Raw genomic sequence first — 27,933 nt, 5'->3', positions numbered from 1 at the left:
TCAGATTTCCAGTGTCTTCATGGCAAGGCCAGCATTGTGACATAGCAGGTTAAGCCACTGCATGCAACACTGGCGTCCCATACAGCCACTGGTTTGAGTCTTGAATGCTACACTTCTGATCCAGCTCCCTGCTAATGTGCCTGGGAAGGCAGCAGAAGGTGGCCCAAGTGCCTGTGCTTCTGCAAAGACATGGGAGACTTGGTACAAGCTCTTGGCTCTTGGCTTCAGCCTGGCCCAGCCTCAGCTGTTGCAACTATCGGGGCAGTGAACCAGCGGATGGAAGATTCTTCTCTCTCTCACTTTTTCTTTCTCCTTCCCACCCTCCTCCTTCACTCTGCTTTTCAAATAAATAAATAAATCTTTTTTAAAAATCCTCATGGCTCAATTTTCGTGAGTTACATGTATTTAGAAATTTATCCAAATCTAGGTTTTCCAATTTGTTGACATACATTTGTTCACAATAGCCCATTGTGTCCCTTTGTATTTCTTTGATATCAGTTTTAATATATCCTTTTTCATTTCTGATTTTATTTATTTGCAGCTTTTGTTTTCTGTAGTCTACTTAAAGGTTTATAAATTTTGTTCATCTTTTCAAAAACCAACTCTTCATTTCAGCAAGTTTTGTACTATTTTCTTAGTTTCTATTTCACTTAGTTGTGCTCTAATTTTTATTATTTCTTTCTGTCTACTGACTTTGGGCTTGGTTTGTTCTTGTTCATATGGGTCCTTGAGATGCAATTTTGAGTTTTTATTTAATATCCACTTTTTGATGTGGGTCCTATTGCTATAAACTTCACTGTTACTACTAGTTTTGCTAAATTCCATTTTGGTATATTGCTGTTCCATTTTCATTAGTGTCAAGGAATTTTTTAATCTCATTATCGACTTCTTCAGTAACCCATGCTTCATGCAGGAGCATGTTCTTCAGTCTCCCTGTGTTTGTGTACTTTCTAAACTTTCCTTTGTTGCTGATTTCTGGTTTTAGTCCATTACAATCAGAAAAGATCCATGATGTTATTTCAATTGAATTTGTTAAGACTTGTTTTTTGACCTAATAAGTGGCCTATCCTTGAACATTCCACAGGCTGATGAAAAGAATGAGTATTCTGCAGCTAGTAGATGGAATGTTCTATAAATGTTTGGTCTGTTTGGTCTATCGTGAGGCTTACTTCTTTGTTGATTTCTTTGGGTTATATGCCCACTGATGAAAGTGGAATGTTGAATTTCCCCATTATTTTTGCATTAGAGTTGATCTATCCCTTTAGATATTATTCTACAAGACCAAGTGATCTAGCCTTAGGTGTGTATACATTTACAATCATCATGTCTTCTCACTGAATTGATCCCTGATCACTAGTAGTGGCTGTCTTGGTCTGTTTTTACAGTTTTGGTGTTAAAGTTTATTTTGTCTTGAATTAGGATTGCCACTCATGTTGCTTTTGGTTTCTATTTGTATTTTTTCCATCCTTTCACTTTCTGTGTGTCTTTACCAGTGAAGCGAGTTGCTTACAGGCAACATATTATTGTTGTTGTTGTTGTTGTTGTCGTTTTTTAAATCTAACCATTTATTCTGTATCTTCTAATTAGGGAACTTAGTCTGTTTACATAAAAAGTTATTCGTGATAAGTAATGGCTTAGTCCTGTGATTTTTTGTCTTAAATATTTCTTCTGTTTGTTTCAAATGTCTCCTTTTCTTTTTGTATTGGATTTTACACTTTCTCATATTTTCATGACGGTGGTTGTCTTTGTTTCTGCATGTAGGACACTCTTTGGCATATTTTATAAACTGGTCAGGGACTGATCAATTCCTTCAGTTTTTGATTGTCTTTATCTCTCTTTTATTTATGAAATATGGCTTCACCGGGTAAACTATTCTTGACTGGCAATTTTTTTTCTCTCAGAACTCATTCCATTCCTCCTGGCCTGTAGTGTTTCTGATGAAAATCTGCTGTTAATCTGATGGGAGTTACCTTAAAAGTAACCTGGCAGTTTTCTCTTTTGTGTCATATTTCTGAGAGTTTGACTGTATCACGTATCATGGTGAGGACTCTTCCTTGTTGTTTATTGGGGTCCTATGGACCTTCTGTATTTGAATGTTCATATTTTGCTCTAGATTGGGGAAGTTTTCAGCTATTATTTCATTGAATAACGTTTCTGTGCCTTTACTCTTCTCTCTTTCAGACCTTCTCATTATGCAAATGTTTGTTCATTTAATGTTGTCCTGAAGATCATGGAGGCTATCTCCATTCACTACTTCTTCTTCTTCTTCTTCTTTTTTTTTTTTTTTTTTTTTTTTTTTTTTTTTTTTTTTTTGGACTGGCTGGGGGATTTCAAAAGATCTGTCTTCAAGTTCAGATATTCTTTCTTCTGCTTAATCTAGTCTGTTGCTGGGGCTTTCTATTGTATTTTTCCATTTACTAACTTCTCCATCTCTAAGATTTCTGTGTGGCTCTTCTTAAAGGTATCTTTGCTGAATTTCTCATTCATATTATACAGTAATTTCCTAATTTTGTCTGTCTGTATTCTCTTGTATCTCTTTGAATATTCTTATACTCATTCTTTTGGATGCTTTTTTTTATTTATTTGATAGGTAGAGTTATAGACAGTGAGAGGGAGAGACACAGAGAGAAAGGTCTTCCTTCCGTTGATTCACTCCCCAAATGGCCACCACGGCTGGTGCTGCGCCAATCCAAAGCCAGGAGCCAGGTGCTTCTTCCTGGTCTCCCATGCGGGTGAAGGGCCCAAGCACTTGGGCCATCCTCCACTGCCCTCCTGGGCCACAGCAGAGAGCTGGACTGGAAGAGGAGCAACCAGGACTAGAACCCGGAGCCCACATGGGATGCCAGTGCCGCAGGCGGAGGATTAACCAAGTGAGCCACAGCCCGGGCCCCTTGAATGCTTTATTGGGCATTTTTAGCAATCTCCCTTTCTTTGCAGTCTGATACTGAAGCATTATTTTGTTCCCTTGGGGGTAGGTATCATATTATCTTGTTTTTTTTTTTTTTTTTTTCAGAATTCTTATGTCCCTAAATTGATTTTTGTGCATCTAGCTGATCTGTTTTTTCTTTTCCTATCACTTTTTAAAGGTGGCTTTCACAGATTGAAAGCTGTGACTTGATGCTGTGTCTTCTGGTGTCAGTTCGATCAGCTGTTTTGGCTGTAGCTCTGATTGGGCACTGTAGCATCATCTCCCAAGATCTTCTTTTGCTATGGCAGATGGTAGCAACAGCAAGGGTCTAGAGCACTCCCAGGGCCCAGCGGGGTTGCTAAGATTCCTGGTATATAGAATTCAAGTCACAGTCCACGTAAGGGACAGCAGTCATGGGATCAGCACTAGAGTCAGGATGGAAGGGACATGTATACCTCCTTACATATACATACTTCTGAGCAAGGGCCAGAAGCCTTGGGACTAGCCAGGATAGGCGGGGCATGCAGACCCCAGCTGCTGTCTGGGTGAGAGCCTGAAGCTGCAAAAGCAGTTCTGGTGCCCCAAATAAGGCAGCCATGTGCACAGTCCTGAGCACAGAACTGATAGGACACACACTTCTGAATAGCCATGGGCAGACCAGGATAGGGTCATAGGAATCCTGACCAGGAGTCCTAGTGTGCAAGAGCCTCCAGGTGGCAGGGGGAGGGGAAGGGGTTGAGGACAGTGGGCCCTAGTCTAGGGGGCAGGTGCCCCTACCTCTGGTAGTCTCTGGGTGGAATTCTCCCCTTTTATTGCGGAGAACTCTATGGCCTAGGTTCACTGTTGCTCTGCCTGGTCTAGTTGGATTCAGGAAGCTGCAATTTTTTTTTTTTTTTGCTAGTTTGGTAGTCTGTGGGGCCTCCAAGAATGGGACTATCCAGGGGCTTCTGTCTACCAGGGCAGTGTGGATTCTGATGGTGCCCTCTTTCTCAAGAGGAGGCCACGCTACTACAGCCTGTGCTCTGGAGATAGTAGCAGACACAACATGAATCAAAGGGACTGATCATGGGATCTGCAGGCAGCTCTCCTTATAGGAAGTCTATGTGGATTTTTCCTGTACTGAGTTTGCCTGCTAAGGTGATCTTGCAGGTGGGCTTGCTCCCATTCATCCTTTCTCCTGCGATGGTGATCCCATCCCAACACCGCCCAGCCTGCTGGGGCCAGGGTCTCACCTTGCTCTCTGATTGGCCTTATTCCTGCCTCTGTGTTGCCATCCAGGTCTCCATGCCTTCCCAGCTACCTGTTATTCTCCTACTGAGCTCTGGTGCCTTTTCTCAGGCACTCATCACCAGATGCACCTGTCTGTTTGCTGTATTAGTCCTCTCTGTGGAGGAGGAGCAGATGCAGGTGCCTCTATTCAGTCATCTTGGAAATCAATGGGATCTTTCCAGAATCTATCAGCTGCTGTTAGTGGAGCAGGAGACAAGGGTCAGAAAAGGAGGCATAAATGGTAACCCTCGCTGGACCTTGAACAGGAAACAGATTCTGACACAAAGATTAGGGGGAAAATGTCTTACTGAAATAAGTTTTGAGGACCAAAACCTGTGAGAAAGTAAAAGCAGAACTGGGAAGAAGAGAAGTTGGTCTTTGATGCAAGTTCAGCTGAGGCTTCAGCCTATCCCACAGGCAGCTCTAGAGCAAAGCTGGTTCTTCAGTTGTCCCTAACAGAGGCAAGGAGACAGAGTCCATGTACCCTTACAAATTAGTTGTTGGGGACAGGCCAGCCTCCAGGAGGGAGTGTAACCTGGAGTGAGGGGGCTGTCTTTGGCTAAGGGCAATTCCTGGCCAGAGCCTTTTCTGAAAGCCAGCTGCAGCCAGACCCTCCAGCAGTTCGAGAATGAGTCCCTGCACCCTGAAGGAGGACCTTGGCAGGGCACTAAGACATCCCCAACACTCTCCCACACTTGGGAACTGCCTGAGGACCCAGAAAGTTGTGTGAGTCTACATCAGATGTTGCACCCCGAAGAAGTGCTCACCATATTTAGACATGGGCGAGTGGTAGGAAGGCAAGTATTGGAGAGGGACCACTAAGCTTCTGTGATCTTCAGATGCAGAACCTCAGAGACTATAGACAGGATATAGAAACTGCTGTAGCCAAACCAGAGTAAGGGGCATTTAGGGTCTGTGATGAGGGGGCTCTAAGGGAGTAGAATTTTCCTTAGGGATATGAAGTGGAAACTTACATCAGGATATCATCAGCAACATTCACACTTGAAGATTCCTTAACTGTCCATAGACGTGATGTATCCCTAGTCTTGAACTCACCTCTGCTGTCACAGGCAGGACCCATGGGTACTTCAAAAAGCCCATGGGAATATGGAATTTAAAATTAAGCTTACTTTGCTGCAAAATTTGTTTGAAATTTTAATGTATTTTTTCATAATATGCAATTTCCATTAACTTTTGAAGATCTCTGTATGCACACATTTTAAATTATATCTAGAGAGAGAGAGAGCAAAACATAAGCTATGGGAAAAAAATATGAAAGCTCTACTTCAAAAAATCTCTATTTTCTTTAGAACATCCTAAAATCTAAAGGCAAAAATATTAAACTAACAGACAATCACAATCATTAGGATGACTATAGGTCATTATCCCTCTATACTGATATCTAGAAATGTAGAGCTAAGGGGCCCTTCTTTTAAAAAAATATTTATTTACTTATTTGAAAAAGAGGGTTATAGGAGAGAGGAGGAGACAAAGACAGAGAGAGAAAGAGAGAGAGAGAGAGATCTTCCATTCATTGGTTCACTTCCCAAATGGCTGAAACTGGGCAAGGACGAATCCAAGAACCTGGAAGTCCATCCTGGTCTCTCACGTGGTGGCAGGGACCCAAAGACTTGGGCCATTTTCTGATGCCCAAACACATTACCAGGGAGCTGGGTCAGAAGTAGAGCAGCCAGGACTCGAACCTGTGCTCTGATAGGGGATGCCGGGCTTCACAGGTGCTGGCTTAAGCTGTTGTGTCACAATGCCAGCCCCTAAGAGCCCTTCTAACTCCCAGCATCCTTAATACTACGAATCTCATTATCCCAGACTGAAGTTATTTGTTGCTGCACAGTGTTACAGAGATAACAGGCTGGTTAATAAAAATAATATAATGACAACAATAGCAAGAAGTCGACGTCAGTCTTTCCTTTGATTTACAGAGATCCTCTGGATGGGGGATTGAAAGCTGATTTCTGAGTCAGGCAAAGAAGTCCATCATAGTTATGGATCCTTCAAGTCAAATCAGCAAAATGTGCCATCCCAGTAACCCATGAAATATATGTTGATAGATACTAGCAGGCAAGGAGGAGGGCAAAACAGGTGTTCCAGTAAGGATATGTGACTGTGTTGTTGTACCAGGGCAAAAAGGAGAGAAGGCTGAAGGATTTAGCTGTTCAGAGCGAGAACGTGGAGAGCCTGTGGTGATTTATCTGCCAGGGACGGGGAAGGCAGACGCCCTCCTGTACACAATCAGCTCCTTGATTATAAACACTCAGTAACTTTCCGGCGGAAAATGCATTCACCCCCTTGCCTGTATGTCTCTGACGCCGGCTTTCTTATTTCCTATTAGGAAACGCTATTTAATTCTGTCCACAGTTTGGCGACCTTTGTGTGGCTTCCCCATTTAGGAAATTTACAAGTAAATCATCAAGAAGCATGTATACATACACTTATAAAATATACATGCACTTGGAAATGAAAATGCACCAAATGAGAAAAAATGCTACACGCATCGCAAAAACCAGGCATATGTGCAGAAGAGGTTGGAGGCAGGTGTTCGGGAAATCTTCACACCATCCCAATATTTTTCTAATGGTTTCCATTTCCAATGCAAGGGAGAATTTGGAAAACATTAGCCACCGTGGTGTGCTCGGAGCAGTGACATGTAGCTGGCAACGTGGTGGGTGGGATTCCCCCCCTCCTTTTCCCCTCTAACAAAGAAATAGGGTGAGTTTATTAAAGCATAAATGCCATTTTCATCCTGCAATGTTAACTGTGTGGCTGGGATCCCTGAGGTACAGAAGCAGTCAAAGCAAACAGCTGTGCCACCTACTTGCAACAGTTGTACGCCCACCACACAGCACCAAGGGGAGGAGCAGGTCAAAGAGAGCCATAAAGAGGATGGGGAACCTCGCTCAGCTCACTCCCTGTTAGCCGGAGGGAAAATCCAGCCCTTTGGAGGGTAGGTATTGTGTGTGCCGCTCAGAGCACCGAGTATTCTCTTGCAACTTGTCTCCTATAAACCACCTACTGCATTTTTATATTCTGCAGTCACATAGACCAAAACAGTGGTTAGCAAATTAACAGAATGCTAAATAAAAGGCGTATGAACCAACCTAGCAGGCAGCTCGTCTACAGTCCTGAGCAGGGGGTGGCGGTAACTGTGGTTTTAGTGGTAAGGGGTTGCTTCACCATCCAAGTCTCTTTGTGGGGTTTGGATGGCTGGGGTGCTCTGGGCAAGCTGTTATTTGGTTGTCTTTGTGGTGCCTAAGGGATGCCCCAGGCCCGCCTGCATCAACAGAGGATGCAATGGGAGTTCATGGGGAAGGAATCTGATCCCTGCTTTGCAAATGTTCAGGGGGCAAAAGCTCTCCTTGCTTAAACTCAGCTGCTTTGTCAGCCTGTGGGAGGCAGCCAGTGGAGGGAGCACCCCCGCCCGCAATGGCAACCTTCCTCTCAACCTGGTTGAGGCACAGGCAGGGTTTAATCTTGCTCCCTTCCATGGCAGCCTCCCTTATCTGGATTTCCCGGACACCACACTCTCCTCTTTTCCTCTAATCACCTTCATGCTCCTCTCCCTCAGCATGGCTCTGCCATCAGTGTTGGTCAGGTTTCGTTAGTAGCTCCTCTTCTCATTTGCTACAGTCTTCTTGAGCAATTCCCTTCTTGGCCATGAAGTCCATTTCCATCTTTCTGCTAATGGTGGCAAAGTTCTTATGCCCTCGCCCAGTGTTGCACCTGACCTCTGGATGCACTACATACAACTATTTTCATAGACATCTCCAATTGACAGCAGAGATTCAGAAAATGGCCCTGGAGTAGGAAGAGATGGGCTAGACTTGTCTTATGACTGTCTAGCATATAGCATATAGCATAGTCTATACCCTGTCTTTAGTACACTTGTGTGTATGATTAGGATAGTCAACCAGAAGGCTCACACGAGATCATGAGGAGGCTATGACTCACGCCAAACTGTCCTTCGGCAATACTGCTGAGATTTGAATGTCCCATATGCATCCCAAACTCAATACAAACAAATATGACCCTCTCGCCACTTGTTCTTCTCTTGGGGTATTGTACCCTCAATTATCTGATCATCCAAACTACGAGTTGAGTGTCTCCTTAGTTTTCTGAGTACATCCTTACCTCCCATCACCAACTCTGTAATTAACCTCAGTCCTGGTTTTTAGGACCCTCACCACTTCACTAATGCTTTCATTTCCAGGGGCTTGGACCTACGTCCACCATAGCAGAAACTAGCTGGGATTCTGCTCCAAGTCAGATAATTATCCTGAATTGCAACAATTTCTTACAAACCACAAGGGGGCTGGTGCTGCAGCATAGCGGGTAAAGCTACCACCTGCAACACCAGCATCCTGTGTGGGTGTCGGTTCCAGTTCTGGCTGCTCCACTTCTAATCCAGCTCCCTGCTAATGCACCTGGGAAAGCAGCAGAAGATGGCACAAGCTCTTGGTTTTCTGAACCCACGTGGGAGACCCAAGGTGTTGCCTAACTCCTGGCATTGGCCTGGCCTAGCCCCAGCTGTTGAGACCTTTTGGGGAGTGAAGCCGTGGATGGAAGACCTCTTTCTCCATAATTCTCTCCCTCCTAATTCTGCCTTGCAAATAAATAAATCTTATTTTAAAATATCATCAGGAATCTTAATTACCACTGTGCAGAGGATCCCTCCATTGTGTCCTACTCATTAGATCACATAATCTTAGATCTTGATCCCAGTCTAGACACTGTGGAATTGACAACTGACAATTCGCTTTAAGGGCTAGCTCTATATATGTGTAAGCTCCAAGCTTCTTCCTTCAGAGTTTTCCACTGAAGTCCCAGCACATTGCTCAAAATTCCAGCTCCTCAGAGTTAGGAGACAGGCTCTATTGGCTAGCCCAGGCTATTCTGCCATAACAAAACTAACACAACAAATACTTAATTCTTGCTCATGCCAGAACCTGAAGTAGTTGTCCTGCCTGCATGGTGCTCTTTCAGATGGCAAATCAAGGACCCAAGTGTCTCCCACTTTGCACTTTCATCATTTCAAATATATACTCTTCCAAAGTGCCAAAGAACGACGGGGTAAAAACCGAGAGAAGGTACAAGCTCTTGACCACTTTGGTGCAGAAGTGACCCAGCACTTCCAATTGCATCCCACTGCTAAGAATTAGCCACACGGCCTCCACTATTTGCCTTGTGGTTGGGAAATACAGAAGACATAGATATTTGATGAACACTGATATTTCTTTTTTCTTTTTAAGATTTATTTATTTACTTGAAAGTCAGAGTTACACAGAGAAAGAAGGAAAGGCAGAGAGAGAGAGAGAGAGGTCTTCCATCCGCTGGTTCACTCCCCAGATGGCTGCAATAGCCGGAGCCACGTTGATCCAAAGCCAGAGCCAGGAGCTTCCTCCAGGTCTCCCACGAGGGTGCAGGGTCCCAAGGACTTGGGCCAACACTGATATTATTTCATAATTATATTAAGAAGTTAAACATTATCTCTATCATCCACAGGAAAGAGAAAAAAGAGAGGAAAGAAGGGAGGGAGGGAGGGAGGGAGGGAGGGATAGAAAAAGAGAGTAAGAAAGAAAGAATCTGAGTCATAGAGCCCTGCCTCTAGTAAGAACAGCCATTAACCAAGCAAACTGGAAGAAGGCTGACTTTAGGGCACCTTGGTGTGGGCCTCCTGTTTGCGGATTACGTAGAAGACCAACCTCATAGGGAGAGTCTGCTTGGGCAGACATCCCCTGGTAATGAAATGGGGACTTGTTTACATTTAGGGTGAGACTAATAGATGGGCTGTCCGACAAACTGCCATACAGACATTCTGAAAAATTCATTAAAGACACACACACTTAAATACACCAGGATGACTTGTGACTCTCTTTCCACCTGCAATATAAATAAAGCTTTGTATAACCATTTTGTGTGTATGCATTAGGAACTCTAACAAGGGCTCTCTTCCTCCCAAGACTTTAATATGCCCTTATCTGTTTGTACTAATTGTATTTTCTCATACTGTCACACAGGCAACAGCAAATAGAAGATGGGAAGTCAGAGCTGACTTCTGCTATGGGATATGCTAGGGTTCCTAAGGATCTCTGGGCGACCTCAGATCCTGAGGGCCTCAGATTCACAATCAGAGGCCTTAAAATCTCTTGCCTTCCCACCAGGTGATCCTATCCATACACGGAGCAGGAAAAGAAACCTCAAACACTCACAAGGTCCAGATACTTGCAAGCATGAATGGAAAGCACACTCACCATCAAACTCTACCTAATTATAGTCAACACCAGTGTTTCTCAAATATTAGCATGCATCATGTGGAGCTTGTTAAAACGTTGCTGGGCCCAACTACAAGATTCCACCAAGCATCTGTCCTGCTGCTGCTGCCGCTGATCACTGGTGAGGAAGGTAGGCTCACAGTATCATCAGATCCTCCTCTTTCTCAAGAGAAACCAGGAATCTGGATTTAGCTATGAAATCTCCCAATTTTGAAAATCCTAGTGGGGCCAGTGCTGTGGCGTAGTGGGCTAAGTCTCTGCCTGCAGCATTGGCATCCCATATGGGTGCTGTTTTGAGTCCTGGCTACTCCACTTCTGATCCAGCTGCCTGCTGCTGTGTCTGGGAAAGCAATAGAAGATGACCCAAGGGCTTGGTCCCCTGCACCCACGTGGGAGACATGGATGAACCAGTGGATGGAAGACTTCTCTGTCTCTGCTTCTGCCTCTGTCTCTCCCTCTCTGTAACTCTACCTTTCAAATAAACAAATCTTTGTGAAAAAAATCCTGGTGACAAATTTTTAATTTTTTTTTAAAAGTACTCTACATGCCCAACAGTCTAGACTTTTGCCCTTCACCTTGCTGTTGACATCTCTACTATAAGCCTTGCCCAAGGAATGCCACCCAGCCACACTCACACACATAGACATGCCTTTGAATGGGAAGGTGACCTCTTCAGTTTAGGGAACACTTTTGCCAGGAAGATGAGCCACACAAGTCTGGTAGTAGAACACACCGATTTTAAAGCCCTCTCATCATTCCTTCCAATCTGTCAGATGACCTTGCCTCCCATGTCACCCTAAAAGGTAAAATTCCCTAGAAGCAAGTCACAACCTTAACATTACATTAACCTGATACCCCCAAAGTAATTGTCACAAGTCCTTTTTTATGGGACCAAGAAACATATACTTGAGAGCCGTTGATCTTATTTGAATCAATTTTTTAAAACATGAACTCTAAGGGTGTCCACCTAAACTATCTCATTTGCATGTTTCTGTAGCACTAGGTTGTGCGTAACTTCACAAATGTTAACTGTGCATCCTAGATGTGCTAGATGCTGTGTTAGGTCTTGTGACAGAAAGATGACCAGTCCCCGCCAGCCCCATCCTGCCCTGCCTACCATAATCTCTGGCCTTGTAAATGTTGCAGGACAAGAAGCAGGCAACAGAAACACCAGAAGAGAGAGCTCCAACCTTCGTGTGCTTTCTATACACAGGGGTTCCCTAGGAGAGTTGATTTGAAAGAGAAATTCCCTTTAAAAATAAAATCTGACCACTCATTTAGAAATGATTAAACCAATCAAATATTCCTTTTGTTGTCTTCACTTCATCGGGGTGGGGAAGGTCTGGCCTGCAGTCTATAAGGCCTGCAAAATCATTTGGTCTGGCCCTGCCAAGGCAACCACAGTCGGGATCTGAAATTCAGTAAATCTCTAGCAAGCTGATTTTTAATTTGATAATTTTGTATGGCCTGTGAATGATGTTGTAAATATCCAAATGACCCTTGGCAAAAAAAAAGTTCCCCACCCCTAATGGATCTAAACTCTCTGAACTAGTCTGTTTCTTTCAATAGGATTTAAACCTTGAAGGGTAGATCATACAAAATTTTTATTTCTAAATATGGAAAATAGTGGGCTGTAATTCCCACTATTCTGAACAGACTATATCAAACCATAATAAAAATTATCTTTATCCCAGAGAATTAAGACAGAGAACATGAAATTGTGGTGGGTACTTCTAACTTGATGCCTTCACAGGGCATATGGATGCTCTCTTTCTCTCTCTCTAAGCAGGAAGTTCAAATAGTTAGAGATCATAATATGCAATTTTGAGTGCTTGCTTCAAGTATGGTCCAAAATTACCCCAGCACATTATTCCTGCCTTCTAGCTTCTATTCCTATGCCTAAAATAGGAGGGAAAATTGCCATTATAAATACCCAAGGACATATTGCAGCAAAATGTATAAGTGTTTTAACAAGTGAAAATATGTCTTATCCTTTAAAAGTAGTACTTGATCAACTCCATCTGAATCAGAGTCCTGAATTCTATGACGTTTTTTGTGAATTAAAGTAATTTCTTTACAATATTAGCTTTCATCTATTCTCTGCTCTATCGAAGAACAGAAACACACGCCAACAAAAGGCAACCTGGCTAGGGTTATAGAGACTGCATTCACAACAGTGTTCTTATTGCCCCCACCTCCACATTTGTATCCCATTATTTTAAGCAAGAAATTTGCCCTCCAATGAAGAAAGTCTTTGGTAAAATGACACAAGCACTGGCAGCGAGATCTCTCTAAAGCCAAGGCATAAGTGAGTGAGCGGAAGAGAGAGAGAACTGGGTGGGCACAGGCAGAGGTAAAGACCTGGGGAACGGATGAGTGGTAAGCTCCTCCCTCTGCTGTCTTTCCACAGGCAGCAGCTGCTTGGTGCCGATGGAGCTGTCTCTCCCTGCAGCACTCCACCCGGGCTTGGGGCAGAGACTGCCACGCCACATGCACTAGGAGTTGTGTCCCTAACTGAACGGAGAACCAGAAGAACAGAAGAGGGCTGCCTTTGCAATGCACACTTGGACGAGGGACTTTCCCAGAGGTTTGGAAAAGACGCTCCGTGAGCCACTGTAGCTGCTCTGTTTGTGTCCAACTTGGTGGGGAAGAAAAAAGCATCTATTGTTATCAGAGGAGGTCCAGGGAGAAAAAGCATAATTGTAATGAATCTTTAACCTATTTAAAGTAATTAAAGTTCTCCTCCATATGTGAGAAGCGAGCCTTTGTCTCTGTACTCTCCTAATTAGTCCCTTCACTGCCTGGAAATGCTTTACCCACGGCAGAGTTTGTTCTTCTCCTCTGCCTTTTTGATCATTGCAAGGCTCAGGACGCCTCCTAGAATTTGCTTCCCCCAAATGATGAAAGGGTGTTGCTGCCGGCGCACCTCCAGTTGTCTCCTGGCTTCATTCCTCCCCTGCTCCCCCAAACCCCTATCCCCAACTCTTCTCTTCCAGGAGTCAGTTCACAGCTCCCTGCACAAGCCACGTGCCAGTCAACCTCCACCCTCTTAGACACAAGAGAATACACTCACAGCGACAAGACATGATGGCATTTTCAAGCAAGAATTCACACGTTACAAAAACACATGGTGATTTGGCAATTTCCAAGTATCAAAATACTAAAGGCCCACCTCCCTTCTGACTCAGCAACTCCACTTCTAGGAATTTATCACATAGAGACCACCACAAATGGGCTCAAGGATTTCCGCATAATATACTGTAGCATTCTGTTAATATCAAAACGGAAAACAAGACCCATTTCCATTACTATAGCAAACTCCTCCGCTTCTGTACTGTGGTGCCCTGTTCAGCCATTGGCAAGACTGTGAAATGAGTTGGAATGATATCCAGGGCCTAGGATTAAGTGAGAAAAGCAAGAAGTGGGACACTATGGAAATAATAGCTGTGATTCATAGTTTTCAATGAAACGAGACATATTCTACACATGGATGTGCAGAGAACACCTCAGTGAGTGTCCAAAAGAAAACTAGTAAGAGGGAAAGGGAACAAAGGCATACGAGGCAAATGGGAAGATTTCCATCTTACTACTTTCGTTATTGGAATGTTTGAATCACGTGTGTGAATCACTTCCACCAAAGCAAAAAATTCATTGAGAATTAATTAACAGGGCCCCCACGGAGTGACATAACTGAGGCTTTCTCACTGCACTGGAGCCAAGATTTGATCTCCGCAGGTCTAACTCTCTGCAGCATTTCTGATCAAATCCTTCACTTGATTGTAATAAGGATTGTGACTCCTGAGCTGGGCGGACCTGCCCACCAGTGAATGATTGACACCAAGAACACAAAGTGAAGCTCCCAGTCCTGGCCTGGGGTTGAGAGCTGTTGCTTAATTTAGAAGGCATGGTCCTGGTTTTAATTCTACTAATAATTACCTGTATATTGGCGAGGATTAAATTTTAAAAATATTTATCCAGTATTGACTTTTTTTAAAGATTCATTTATTTATTTGAAAGGCAGAGTTACAGAGAGGTAGAGGCAGAGAGAGAGAGAGAGGTCTTCTATCTGCTGGTTCACTCCCCAAATGGCCACAATGGCTGGAGCTGTGCTGATCTGAAGCCAGGAGCCAGGAGCCTCCCCTCAAGTGTCCCATGCAGGTACAGGGGTCCAAAGACCTGGACCATCTTCAACTGTTTTCCCAGGCCACAGCAGAGAGCTAGACTGGAAGTGGAGCAGTGGGATTCGAACCACCATCCATATGGGATGCTGGCACTGCAGGTGGCAGCTTTACCCGCTACACCACAGCACCAGCCCCAGTTCTGGTATTTTTTAAAAGAATAATAAATAACATCTGCCAGAATGAGTTTTCTCGCTCTGGAGTTCTACCTGTTTTTCTGCATCTAGATTACATTGCTTTAATCTGAAATTATAGAAACTGTAATTTTGGAAACATTCAAAACTATGTCTTGGACTTCAGCTTGAAGTGTGCTTTCAATCTATAGCAGTTCTGCTTTGCTCTGTATATGTCACTGATTTCAGGTTTACCAGTAGTCCTTTCACCCACTTTCTTGCTTTGAAAGAACAAAATCTGTGATTCAATATTACAGATGCAGTCAAAATTTTGTTCGTGCAATGAAAGCAATTATGAAATAGTTTCATGTATGTAATAGTTTGGAGAAGAAACCACTCAGGAGCTTCTTCAAAAATAAATATAATCATTAATATCTTTTAAAAATATCTTTCAAAAATTGTAAGGCACAGTCGTAGATTATGCAGAGTGAGAGGAACAGAAAGGGAGGCAGGTAAGGTTAGCAGCAATCCTAGGCACTGCACAAGAGTACTTCAAAAAGTCCATGGAAACTGGAATTAAAAGATGCTTCTTTGTTTGCAAAAACATTTTGAAGTCCATGCAGGTGAGAGGTCTGCAAAAAGTTGGTGGACATTTTATATTATGAAAAAAGTATGCATGGATTTCAAAAATGTATTTGTTCTCAAAGTTACCTTTCAATTCTATTTTTCCAACAACCCTGTGAAGTCCCCTCCTCATGCTGCTGCATGGGCCATTGCTTCAAGAGGAGCTTCGGAAAGGACACTGCCGGTGGCCTGGCAGAGGGGGGCCATCGTCAGGCAGGCTTTGCAGAGAAACCATGCCCAGACAGTCCATCAGCGAGGAGAGCTGGTCCACTTCGGCCCTCCAGTCTCATCTCCATCATCCAAAGGCTGCGCCATAGGGAGTTAGGGCCCCTTCAGCAGCCACCCAGGAAGCCAGACCCCATGTGGCATTTGTCTAGGTCCAGAAGTGGGGGGAGGAGTCAGAGAGACTGGGCCAGCAGCCTCCAACCTCAGACAACAGAACCAGATAGGGTCACAGCAGCAGTTGAGGCAGGCAGGGCAAAAAGATGCGTATACTACAGTGACCCACCTCTGGATAGGAGAAGGGCAAAAGTTAAGTTACGAAGCACACTGGCACAGGAGGAATGTGCAGCCCCTGTGCAATCCACCACCATGAGCCAAGGGTCCTCACACCAGGAGTGTTCTCACCCTCAGTGCCTTCCCTAGGCAGAAGTGAAGAAACAGTTTCCAATCACCTTTAACACAGGCAGGTCAGTTTCCTACTTATCCAAACTGACTATTTGGAGTGTTTTCACAAACAGGCAGGGATCCTAAAGATAGCAGGCAGCTCTCACCCTGCTTCACAAGACCCTGAAAATTCACAATTCAGTCATTCAACCAGATGTTCAGAACGCATGACCTCAGGTTGAACTCCTTCGCAATAAAGAGTTTACAGGATGATTATTTACATCAGTATTATTACTTATGCTCGTTGTTACTGATGGGATAACTAACGTTCTGGCAATTTGCACAGGATTTTATGAGAAATCTATTGTATTCAGCCTAAAATGACTAACATGCTAGTGCTACGAAGAGCACTGCTCCCTTCACTCAGACAAAATGAAAATCTTTTGGGGGCATCATAGCCAGGCAAAGACCTCCGGCTCGGCCATCACCTTGAGAAGATCTGGTAAGATTAACGCTCTTAAAAAGCCTTCCCTTCTATGCCCTGATCTCATTGCAACTGAGGTGAACTGTACCTAGGTGCCCAGGCCAAAGACAGCATCATGGTTGGAGCAGGCAGGCATCCTGTAACAGGATTCACTCACAGAAGACACAGCTCACTCTTAACCACCCTGCAATGCTTAGCTTTAGAAAACTGAGCCACTGATGAGATAATTAAATAATCATATCATTAATTTCTGTATCTCAAATGATATGAAATTTAGATCCCTAGTAAGACATAATTATCCAAATAACAATAGCTGATGTGGTTTTTTGTATCTTTTTTTTTTAATGTGACAGAGAGAGTTAGACAGTGAGAGAGAGAGACAGAGAGAAAGGTCTTCCTTTGGTTGGTTCACTCCCCAAATGGCTGCTACGGAGGTGCCGCGCTGATCTGAAGCCAAGAGCCAGGTGCTTTTCCTGGTCTCCCATGTGGGTGCAGGGCCCAAGCTCTTGGGCCATCCTCCACTGCCTTCCCAGGCCACTGCAGAGAACTGGACTGGAAGAGGAGCAACCGAGACTAGAACCCGGCTCCCATATGGGATGCCAGCACTGCAGGCAGAGGATTAACCAAGTGAGCCACTGTGCTGGCCCCAGTTTTTCGTATCCTTAGAACTTGTCCACTTTTGAGATTTCTCCTAGGGAAGTTTTTCACAGGTAGAGTTACCCGGATGGTCTGCGTTAGAATCACCAAGAAGGAGTGTGGGCATTCAGCACAGTGGTTAAACCACTGCTTGGATGCCTGTATCCCACATTGGCGTGTCTGCATTAGTTTCCCAGATGTGTTCCCAATACCCGCTGCCCACTAATGCAGATGCTGGGAAGCAATAGATGATGCCCAGGGACCTCGGTCCCCGGCACCATGTGGGAGACTTAGATTGGGTTCTAGGCTCCTGGCTTCAACCTGGCCCAACCCCAGCTGCCGTGGGCATTTGGGGAGTGAACTAGCAGGTGGAAAAGGTATGTATCCATCTATCTGCTTTTAAAAATAAATAGATTAAAAGGATCAACATGAGGGAGAAAAGACAACATGAAAATTCCCAGGCCCTTGCTCCAGGACATTCTAATTCAGAAGCTGTGGGATAGGACAGGAGGTACAATTTTAACCAGCACATCAGGTCATCAAACATATGCTAAAAGTTGGAAAACATGGCTTTGGGTTTGTCAGTGATTCTAGAGTGACAAGCTTTTTATGGAAGGTTTATGTCAAAGGCTTTGCAATTGTCTTTCATGTAGTCTTTGGTTTCTTTTGCAAGATAAATCTCTAATTGACTGCTAAAAGCTATCACAATATTGAGAAAAGGAATCTGTTTGTAGATCCAACTCTCTTTGCTTCTTTTGTCTCCCCTAATCTAAATGGTAAGGAAGGAGTGGAAGAGACCACCTTGGTCTAAAGGCTGCCAATGCACTTCAAATGGTCTTCCTTCCTGCTGGTACCCGTAGAGATTGTCCACTCCCCTCTTGACTTTGGTTTTGGTTGATCACAGCCGTGACCTTTGTTCAGTCAGTCTCTGAATTACATGCAACAGCCTTTATACATAGTCATGGCCTCAAGATCAGATCAGAGGCTGTCCAGCTCATGCGTCCGTCGTACTCACCTGGGGATCTGACCTCGGACTGCACCCTGCAGCTCAGGAAAGGATAGTTTGATAAGCTTCCCAGGTGATACAAAAACATAATCAGATTCGATCATGTACTTCAACCCAATGCTATTCCAAAAGCATGGTGCAAAAAATTGCATGGGATGAGTTCACAACAAGATGATTTACAATGATTTCTCAGTGAGATATCTTGGCTCCTGTAGCCACCCCAGAATCCAGACATAGAAAGTTATATCAAACAAAGGGTATGTAGTCCAAGATTTCAAATGAATTTTTTACACATTCTTCACAAGTTAAATTCACATTCCACCAAGAGTAAGAAGCAGAAGGAAACCATTATTTTCTAAGACTCTATCCTTAACAATAACATGATGTTCTCAGGGTATCAGGTACATTCCTGGATTTTTTATTCCAATCACATGATTTCAAATTCCTAATGTCTCATTTACTTTTTCCATTAAATTGGGCAAGGATTCAAACTCAATCCATTTCCTTATCAATAAAATAAAAACTGTACTCTCAGAAACTGTTAAGAATCTTTCGGTTGCCAGGAACAGAAAACTCAATTCAACTGAAACGATGAAAGGGAACGACTGCCTAAAAGATCTAAAAGTAGTACAGGCACTGACTGAGGCTTAATCTAGCAGCTCAATGAAATCAACAAAGTTCTAACTCCCTTTCCTTTTCTTTAGTGATTTCTCTGATGCCACTTCTACCCAAAGGAGGCCCCCTAAGCAGCTTCCAAGCTTCCTTCCACACTATTTCCCATGAAGAGTTGTGTCCCTTCAGGTATTTCCAAAGGAGACCCAGAAAATTGGTCCAAGTTGAGTCACATGATCATCCCTGAGCTAATCAAAAAACTGCCAAGTGCTTGGGGTTTGCTGATCGGCTTCAGTCCACTGTGGCCCATCCTGGAAACATGGTTGAGATCCATATCCCTCAGGTCACAGGAAATATCCATAGGGAGAAGATGAAGTCTGGGTACTGTTAATTAACAGGGAGAGAGAGACTGGGTGGCCTAAGAAAAAGCATTCACTACCCTTCAACATGTGGATTTGTGAGGATTCCATTAGGTAATCCCAGAAAATATTAATGACTGGCACATGGTCAGCACTCAATAAAATTTCCCTGTGATTATTACTATTAGTATTACTATTGTCAGCATCAATTAATGGACCCAGTGCGCAGCAGTGCTATTAAGACCTGAATATTGCCCAGAGAATAAAGGCATCTGTTTCTCGTTTGTGGAGTGAAGGAAAGGATGTCATGCTTAAATCCCGTTGAGGCATGCTTTGCTTAACCACATGTGGTGAGGAGTAAATTGTTCAGCATGACAAGGTATGAAAATCTCAGGAAAAACCTATTGCATGGCCTTGCTCGTACAGCTATACTTCACCACCATGAAGGACACCTTTATACCACCACTAGACATCCCATTATAGAGTTCCATGTGTCAAGGTTACATTCGTTAACTACCATGAAGATAGCACTTGCACAATAGTCCTGTTTAGGCCAACTGGCCCACTGAAACCAAAACAGATCTAAAACATACTTAAATTAGAAAAAAAAAGAGCCAATATTCCATAGGATGGCTCAGGATCTCCATTCTCTTTCTCTTTCTGCCAATCTTTTCTGGAAGAGGCAGAACTGGGTGGCAAAGTGGGAGCTACTGTGCATCAGCTCAGCTAGTCACAAGCAGGGCCCTCGGCTGTGTCCTCCAGCAGCACTGACTTGGGTGGAAAAAGAGAGTTCTTCAAAGGAGGTGATCCTCACGTCTGCTGCTGGCACTGTCACTCACTGTGTGGTTCTCACAAGTATCTTTTCACCACTCTTTGCTGTTGTTCTGTCAGCCATGAAAGGAGGCAGACTTCCCTAAGTACTTCTCAACTACTGAGTCCACAATAGGAGAACACAGCAAGTCTCATCATGGGGGCCCACCCCAAAACCAGGAAACCCTGTGTTTTAAAAAATTTATGCATGAATTTCATATTGTTTCCTCGAAAGTAAACTTATATTTTAATCTCATCTTCCATGAACTTTTGTAAAGAACCCCTCTCCCTGCTCCGCGTGTGTGTGTGTGTGTGTGTGTGTGGTTTAATTTCTAAAGGCATTTCTGATAAACATAGACCTAGTTATAAATCACTATAAATATAAAGAGCCTACGTGTTATAAAAATGTGTATTCCGTGAAATGGACATCTGTACATTTCTTATTTAACCCCTTAAAAATGAGCTGTTCTGGGGCTGGTGCTGTGGCATAGTAGGTTAAGCCTCCACCTGCGGTGCCAGAATCCCTTATGGGCAACTGGTTTGAGCCCCCACTGCTCCACTTCCAATCCAGCTCCCTGCCAATGACCTGGGAAAGCAGTAGATAATGGCACAAGTGCTTGGGACTCTGTACCCATGTGACAGACCCGGAAGAAACTTCTGGCTCCTGACTTTGGCCTGGCCCTGCTATGGCCATTACAGCCATTTGGGGAATAAACCAGCAGTTGGAAGACCTTTCTCTCTGTCTCTCCCTCTCTCTGTCTGTAATCCTGCCTCTCAAGTAAATAAATAAATCTTTTTTTAAATGAGTTGTCTGCTTTTAAATTCTTTTACTTTGTTGCTTCCCTAAGATGGCTAATAACCTAAGAATTCCAGAATTAAATTCTATGTAACAAGACACAAAGCTACCAAAGGAAGGAGATATCTTATTCACATGTTGTCAATAAGCATACACCAAGGGTTCAAATGTTCATAGAAAATGTATATTATAAAAAAACTATGCATAGACTTTTTAATTTGAAGCAAAATAAGCTTACTTTTCAAATCTATTTTCCTATAACTTTTTGAAGTAGCCTTCTATAACTGTCATAGTGGTGAAATCACTTTATAAGTGAAGGCACAGAAAACAATAAGTAGGCTATGTTTGCTTTTATTGAACGAGCTAAATAAAATTAACAGGAGCCTTTTAAAAATTATATTAATTTCCTTAGAAAGATTCAAAGACTAAAGAAGTAAAAAAGGAAAAATTAGCATTAATTCTGACCTAATTTAATTCAGACATACAAGTGTAATAACCAAGAGATGGCTGTATTTTAAAAACTAGCTGCCGAGTGTGATGTGAAATCATTCCATTTCATAAAAGTTTTTTCTGGATTACAATGAAATGGAAACATCCCAGAAAAAGTAAGTGTAGGAGGAAGTCTCTACTTAACTCACCTAATGGTCAACTATACTTTAGAGAATAGAAAGGTATAATGAGTAGATGATTGTTTCTTGAATTGATGTATTGGTGATTTTGTGTAAAAATAAAAATTCTACCTTTTGGTCTGGTCTAAATTATCCACCCCAGTTCTTAGGAGCAAATTAGAAACAGGTAAGCCATAAAAATCAAATGACTACAGGCGAATATATCTTGATGTGTGCTCTTAAGATAAAAAAAATGGACAATTCCCCCACCCCTAAAAGTGTTCTGTATATTTAAGACTCTACCAGACCGCTCAGATTCCAATCAGAAGGAAAGTCCTAAAGAAGGCTACAGACCACACTCCTTTCACCCATGTACTTTATCAGCTAAGGTGAATGCAACATATTGCAAACATTTATCACCACACACTGATGTGGCTCTGCATTCTCCTTGGTCTACTAATCTCTGTGTTTTATTGTTCAGCCAATGACTATACTTACACAGCAGGAATTTAACAAAGATGAGGAGCAGGAATAAAACAGACAAGGCAACAGAGGAAGAATACAGAAAAAAGGTGACATTCCTGGAACCAAGAGGAGGACACTGTTAAAGCACTAGACCAGCATGTCCTTAACCGTGGTTCTCCAGCGTCCTTATCCTGTGAGCAGCTCCACTAATAATAGTTCCATGGTCAAGTGGGTTTGGGAAATATTGGGTGCTAGAACCCCCATCTCCTTTGCAGATTAGCAATACACATTAACATAAAAAACTCTGGGCAGGGATCGGAGAACTGACGCATTTAATTTACACCAAGTTATTCGCTCATACATTCAATTGTGGCATATTTTATAGGTCTCCTGGCATCTATAAATAGTTCATGGCACTAGAGCTCTGTAGAACTAGAACTGCTAGAGGTGCCAGCATAAGACTGGTGATTGATGGTAGCCCAGAAAAAGAATGATGGTTCAGGGATTGGCCAAGAAGAGGGATGATTCTTATTGCTTTTCATTTATGTGTTAGACAAGGGTGTGTGCATGTACTCAAGTGAAACTGTGCCTGAGATGAGCAGATCATTTCAGTGAACTAAACTAAAAGAAGAAGACAGACTGATCAAGGCGCAACACCTTCTAACTTCTCTAAAAGATGAGATGCATTTGGCTGTGCCTGTCAGAAAGGTTAGAGTGCTACTGTAGGTTTGCATCTGCAATATGCCAGGCTTTGGGCAGCTCACCCTATATAGCTAATCTCATATTCATCATGATAATTCTAACAAGTGAACACATTATCCTTATTCAGACATAAGGAAACAAACAAACGCATGAACTTTCACCATTTTGTGAAGTATTTTGGAGAGCTGGAGGAATATGGATATGGCAAACTGTAAGAAAACAAGGGGCAGGAGACCAGAAGGGAAAGGCCCTAACTTTGCATATGCATGGATGAACACTCCTCATCCACTCAGGGAAACAACAAGGCTGCCAAGGGGTAGAGAAGCATCACGAGGACCACCTTCCCGAGGGCCTTTGCAGTGCACTAGTGTGTCACCACTCAGCCCGAGAAACCCACGCGGGGAAGAAACTCCATGGTGAGTTCATCCCCAATGACTCCCTGTGGTGTCACTATCAAATCTCCTGTTTTATTAATGCATCAACACAAGAGTAGGTGAAGCTATTGCAAGAATGTAAGGCACTTCGGCCTCAATACTAGCAAATGAGATGTATATCAAAGCCCTGGGGGATCATATAGCAGCCATTCAGAGCCGAAGTCTCCTGAGCTGGGGCTTGAAGGAGGAGGAGGGCTGTGGCCGAGGCGATGGGTGCTCGCACACTCTGTAGGTGGTCCCCCACTGTTCCCAGCCCCCTTTGCAGTTAGGCTGAACCACGTGACAAGTCCTGGCTAACGGGCTTCGAATGGAAGTGACAAGCTTCCAGACACTCACCTGGTGTGTTGCAAGAGTAGAGACTTAAAATGAGTCCTTGGGTTACAGCTAAGAGACCCATGTAGGGTCAGCTAGGCTGAGAGAGAGAGCTAACCAGGAAAGACACCTCCCTCACACTGCTGTTTTCACGAGGGAGGAAGTCCGGTGTGGTAGGATGCTCAGCTTGATTTTTCTAGGCTCCTGAGGGTTATTTGTTATTACCAACTAATTTTAGGATTTCCTGAGCATGTAAAGTGTGACATTTCAGAATGAAAAAAAAAAAAAAAAAAACAGATGAAATTCATGGAGGTGTTTCCTGGAGGCCAGGAAGCTGGCTTCTTTTCCTGTCAATGCCTTCCCACCCTGGGCCAAGGTTGATTGCCTACTTCTAGACCACGCCGTGTGCAGGCCGACCACCCTGCCTCAGAGGAGAAACTCAGGGGGAGAGGGGCAGGTTGTTTTCTTGGAGGCAGCTGAAGGAGGATGCAGAAATGGTGAACGCCAGGGTAGCACGGACAGCAAAACTTGCTTTTCGAGTTTTCAGTCATCCTCAGCCACGTCGGAATCTGCAGGGCACGAGCCACTTGACCTCTCACTGGTTTCACTTGCATGGTCTGTCGGCAATCCTGGGCATCAGCGTCTCACCCAACATCCCATCACACTGTTTCCAAACATCCTGTGCGAGGCACTGTGTCTTTGGTTTTCAAATCCTTCAGTGGTAGACCCAAGATTAAAGCTCTGGTTTTCTCCAGGTTCAACTTTTCTTTCTTTCTTTCTTTCTTTCTTTCTTTCTTTCTTTCTTTCTTTCTTTCTTTCTTTCTTTCTTTCTTCTCTCTCTCTCTCTCTCTCTCTCTCTCTCTCTCTCTCTCGTATTTCTTGTTGCTTTTTATTTTTTCTCTCTCTCTTTTGTTCTCTTTCTTAGTACCCCAACAGCCAGGTCAGTTGATTTGTTTAAAGAGCATTAAGAAAATGCAATCCCACTCCTGAGCTAAGTGGTCACATTCTTGAGGTAGCAGCCCACTTTGGCTAAATTGTTGTGTCTCTACCTATCCCCCACTCAATGTCTTTGGTGAAGTCCCTGTCTCCCAATCTGCAGATGGAATAATGGTGGCAATGATGTGAAATTCACAGCCACTTAGCACAGTGCCTGGCTTAAAGTCACTCAGGAAGGGCAGGACTCAGGGAAGGGAGTAAAATCATCTCTGTCCTCAGTGGATTTTGTTCCTTGTTTCTAGTTCTCTCTGGTCACAAATCAACCCACCCTTCCCTCTGTGCCCCACTCAGGATCCACAGCCAAGCTCTACCCAGTCGGAGCCCTCTGCCTGTTTACTTGCACCCGGTCAAAGCTCCCGGCATCCTGACACCTCTTCTCTCAACAAAGTAGGCTTCTTATCCTCTCAAGTTCACAGCCACAGCTTAATAATCTGAAAGTGCACATTTTTTTAATGAGGCGAGTGAGTAAATCAGTTTCCGACAATGTTAGGTGCCTTTTACATGAGGTGTTGGGTACCAACACCTTCCGCTTCCCTGTCTCTTCCCACTTTGTCCTATAAAATATGAAGAGACTCCATCAGTAGGAATGTATCTTTATCTCGGCCAAGTGAGGCCAACCTCGCAGGTCTTCGGGGGCCCATCTGAGAGTGTTGTTGGAAGATGAAAGTAGGAAAATCACACACAGAAAGACACGCAGACAGAAGCACCAAGATGACCAGCTTTGCCTTGAGCAAAACAAGAAATAGTAGCAGCCGCTATAGCCAGATTTGGGCTAACTGATGAGAAATTTTGTAGGAATTTTAGGAATGTCAAGGTCCCTTGGTTTTAGCATGTGAGACAGAAATTGTGTAGCCTGAGCAGAGATAAATATATTTTTGCAATTATAAAGGTTTTACATCAGGGTACCGATGGAGATAGAACTCCGTGATTTGTGATCCCATCACCAGCCCCTCAAGCTGTTTCTAACCTCTTATTTATAGCTTTCCTGTGCTGTATATCTTAGAAATACAAAACAAATGAAGCAGTGCAAATGAAAAAGCAGCTTTCCTTATGGCCTGTTTACATCTCCTTGCTTGTCACCAGGGTAAATAAAGATATAGACTTTTGATCTGTGAGGATCTGAACTACTCCTGGTGTCCACAGTGGGGGCAGATAAAGGTGGAGAGATGGAGAGAAAACTTGTGGCTTTGACCTTCCCAAACAAAGGTCTGGAGTGTTCATTATTGATTCCATGCGCCAGGGCAGAGCCTACACACATCTCCTCAGGCTTTTATGATTTTGTGTGTTATGAAGGCCCTGAAGTTTAGATGGAATTGTTGGCTCCGAATTCTTTTTTTTTTTTTTTTTTTTTTTTTTCCACAGGCAGAGTGGACAGTGAGAGAGAGAGACAGAGAGAAAGGTCTTCCTTTGCCGTTGGTTCACCCTCCAATGGCAGGAGCCAGGTACTTATCCTGGTCTCCCATGAGGTGCAGGGCCCAAGGACTTGGGCCATCCTCCACTGCACTCCCGGGCCACAGCAGAGAGCTGGCCTGGAAGAGGGGCAACCGGGACAGAATCCGGCACCCTGACCGGGACTAGAACCCGGTGTGCCGGCGCCGCAAGGCGGAGGATTAGCCTATTGAGCCACGGCGCCGGCCTATCCGAATTCTTACTCTCCCTAGATGCGTACCACTTCCATAGCTCTGTCATGGATAGGGTACATTTCCCTACCTCTGTCTCTGGGTCAACCAAGTAAATGTTCTTCAACTGATGGCACGAGGGTAGGAACAGCAGCCTTATCAGTTCCCAAGCTGGGCCTGAGCAGAACTAGTGCATTTTCATCTGTCCCCATGCATCCATTCCATAACCATAAAATAATGACCTGGGTATTTCACTTCTACCTAAGGGGAAATGAATACATAGGAGCAGAGCTGCTTAGACCGGTCAACCCTCAGATAGTTTGAGGCAATAAATGTGGTTTAAAACCGATGAGTTTTCTAAAGATTTGTTTCAGGGCCATACCGATGAGTAAGATACTTCACTAAATTAAACCATTCTCAAGAGGATTAATACTTGTTAACTCACGCTAAGCTTTGGTATTTTTAGAGTTTAGGATTCCTATTTTTTTTTCTTTTAATTCCCTAGTACACTGTTTGAATGATGGTATTCGTCCAACTTCCATGTTAAACTTAATCCCCAGAGCAAACAGCTTTCAGAGGTGTGGCCTTTGGGAGGTGACTACGTGATGAAGGCTCTGCCCTCATAAATGGGGTTAGCCTCCTTATAAACAAAAAGCTTGGGGCCAACGCTGTGGCGCAGTGGGTTAACACCCTGGCCTGAAGCGCCGGCATCCCATATGGGCACTGGTTCAAGACCCAGCTGCTCCTCTTCTGATCCAGCTCTCTACTGTGGTCTGGGAGAGCAGTAGGGGATGGCCCAGGTCTTTGGGTCCCTGCACCCACATGGGAGTCCCGGAGGAGGCTCCTGGTTCCAGGATTCAGATTAGCACAGCTCCGGCTGTGGCAGCCATCTGGGGAGTGAACCAACGGGTGGAAGACCTCTCTCTATGTCTCTAGCTCTCTCTGTAACTCTGCCTTTCAAATAAATAAAATCAATCTTTAAAAAAAAAAAGCTCAAGGTTGGAGGGAGTTCTCTGTTCGGCCCCTTCAACCTTGGGAAGCCACAGGGCTCGTTTCCCCCAGAGGATGAAGCACTAGCACCATCCTGGGGCGAGCACAGCCTCCACCAGACACTAACCCAGCTGGCACCCGGGTCTTGGACCTCTCAGATCCAGAACTGTAAGAAATCAACTTGTACTGTTTACGAATTTTACCTCCTCTGTGGAGCTCTGTTACAGCAGCACTAACGGACTAAGACACTCACAAACACTATTATTATTTGGCTCTCTCTCAAGGTGCAGATCATTTTCATAAAGAAACAGTTTTGTTTTGTTTTGTTTTAAAGATTTATTTATTTATTTGAAAGTCAGAGTTACACAGAGAAAGGAGAGGCAGAGAGAGAGAGAGAGAGAAGTCTTCCATCCAATGGTTCACTCCCCAGATGGCCGCAACAGCCAGAGTTGTGCTGATCCAAAGCCAGGAGCCAGGAGCTTTCTCCAGGTCTCCCACGAGGGTGCAGGGGCCCAAGGACTTGGACCATCTTCTACTGCTTTCCCAGGCCATAGCAGAGAGCTGGATCGGAAGAGGAGCAGCCGGGACTAGAACCGGTGCCTATATGGAATGCTGGCACTTCAGGCCAGGGCATTAACCCACTGCGCCACAGCCCCGGCCCCTACACAGTTTTTATGAAGTTGAATACTATGTATGTGACATGGATCCAGAAATATAAAAGAGGTCTCTTGCGCGGAAGTCTTATCTTAATCCTAAAGCTCAGTGATTCACTGCTACAGGTTTTCTCAGTCGTGCAAAGACCAGTTGGAGCCAGGTGTCTTTCCTAGGTAGCTCTCTTCCATGCAACACCCCAAAGCTTCCATTTCCAGGCTCTGCTGTTGTAACTCAGCTTCTGCAGACTGCCAAATGGGAAAGCAGCTGTGGGTGAGTGCCTGGAAGTTTCTCACTTCCAGTCAAAGCCCATTGGCCAAGACTTGTCACATGGCTCCAGTCCAACTGCAGAGGAGGCTGGGAAATGTGGGAGAGCGCATGCAGCATGCGTGGTTTCTGGGCATTGTTTGCCTGTGCCACAGCCCTCCTCCTTCTCCACTGTGAAGACTTCCTCACTTCCTCTTGTCC

This window comes from Oryctolagus cuniculus, chromosome 4 (assembly GCF_964237555.1).
Source record: "Oryctolagus cuniculus chromosome 4, mOryCun1.1, whole genome shotgun sequence".
Classification (NCBI taxonomy): domain Eukaryota; kingdom Metazoa; phylum Chordata; class Mammalia; order Lagomorpha; family Leporidae; genus Oryctolagus; species Oryctolagus cuniculus.
Note: the sequence above shows the minus strand (reverse complement) of the source record.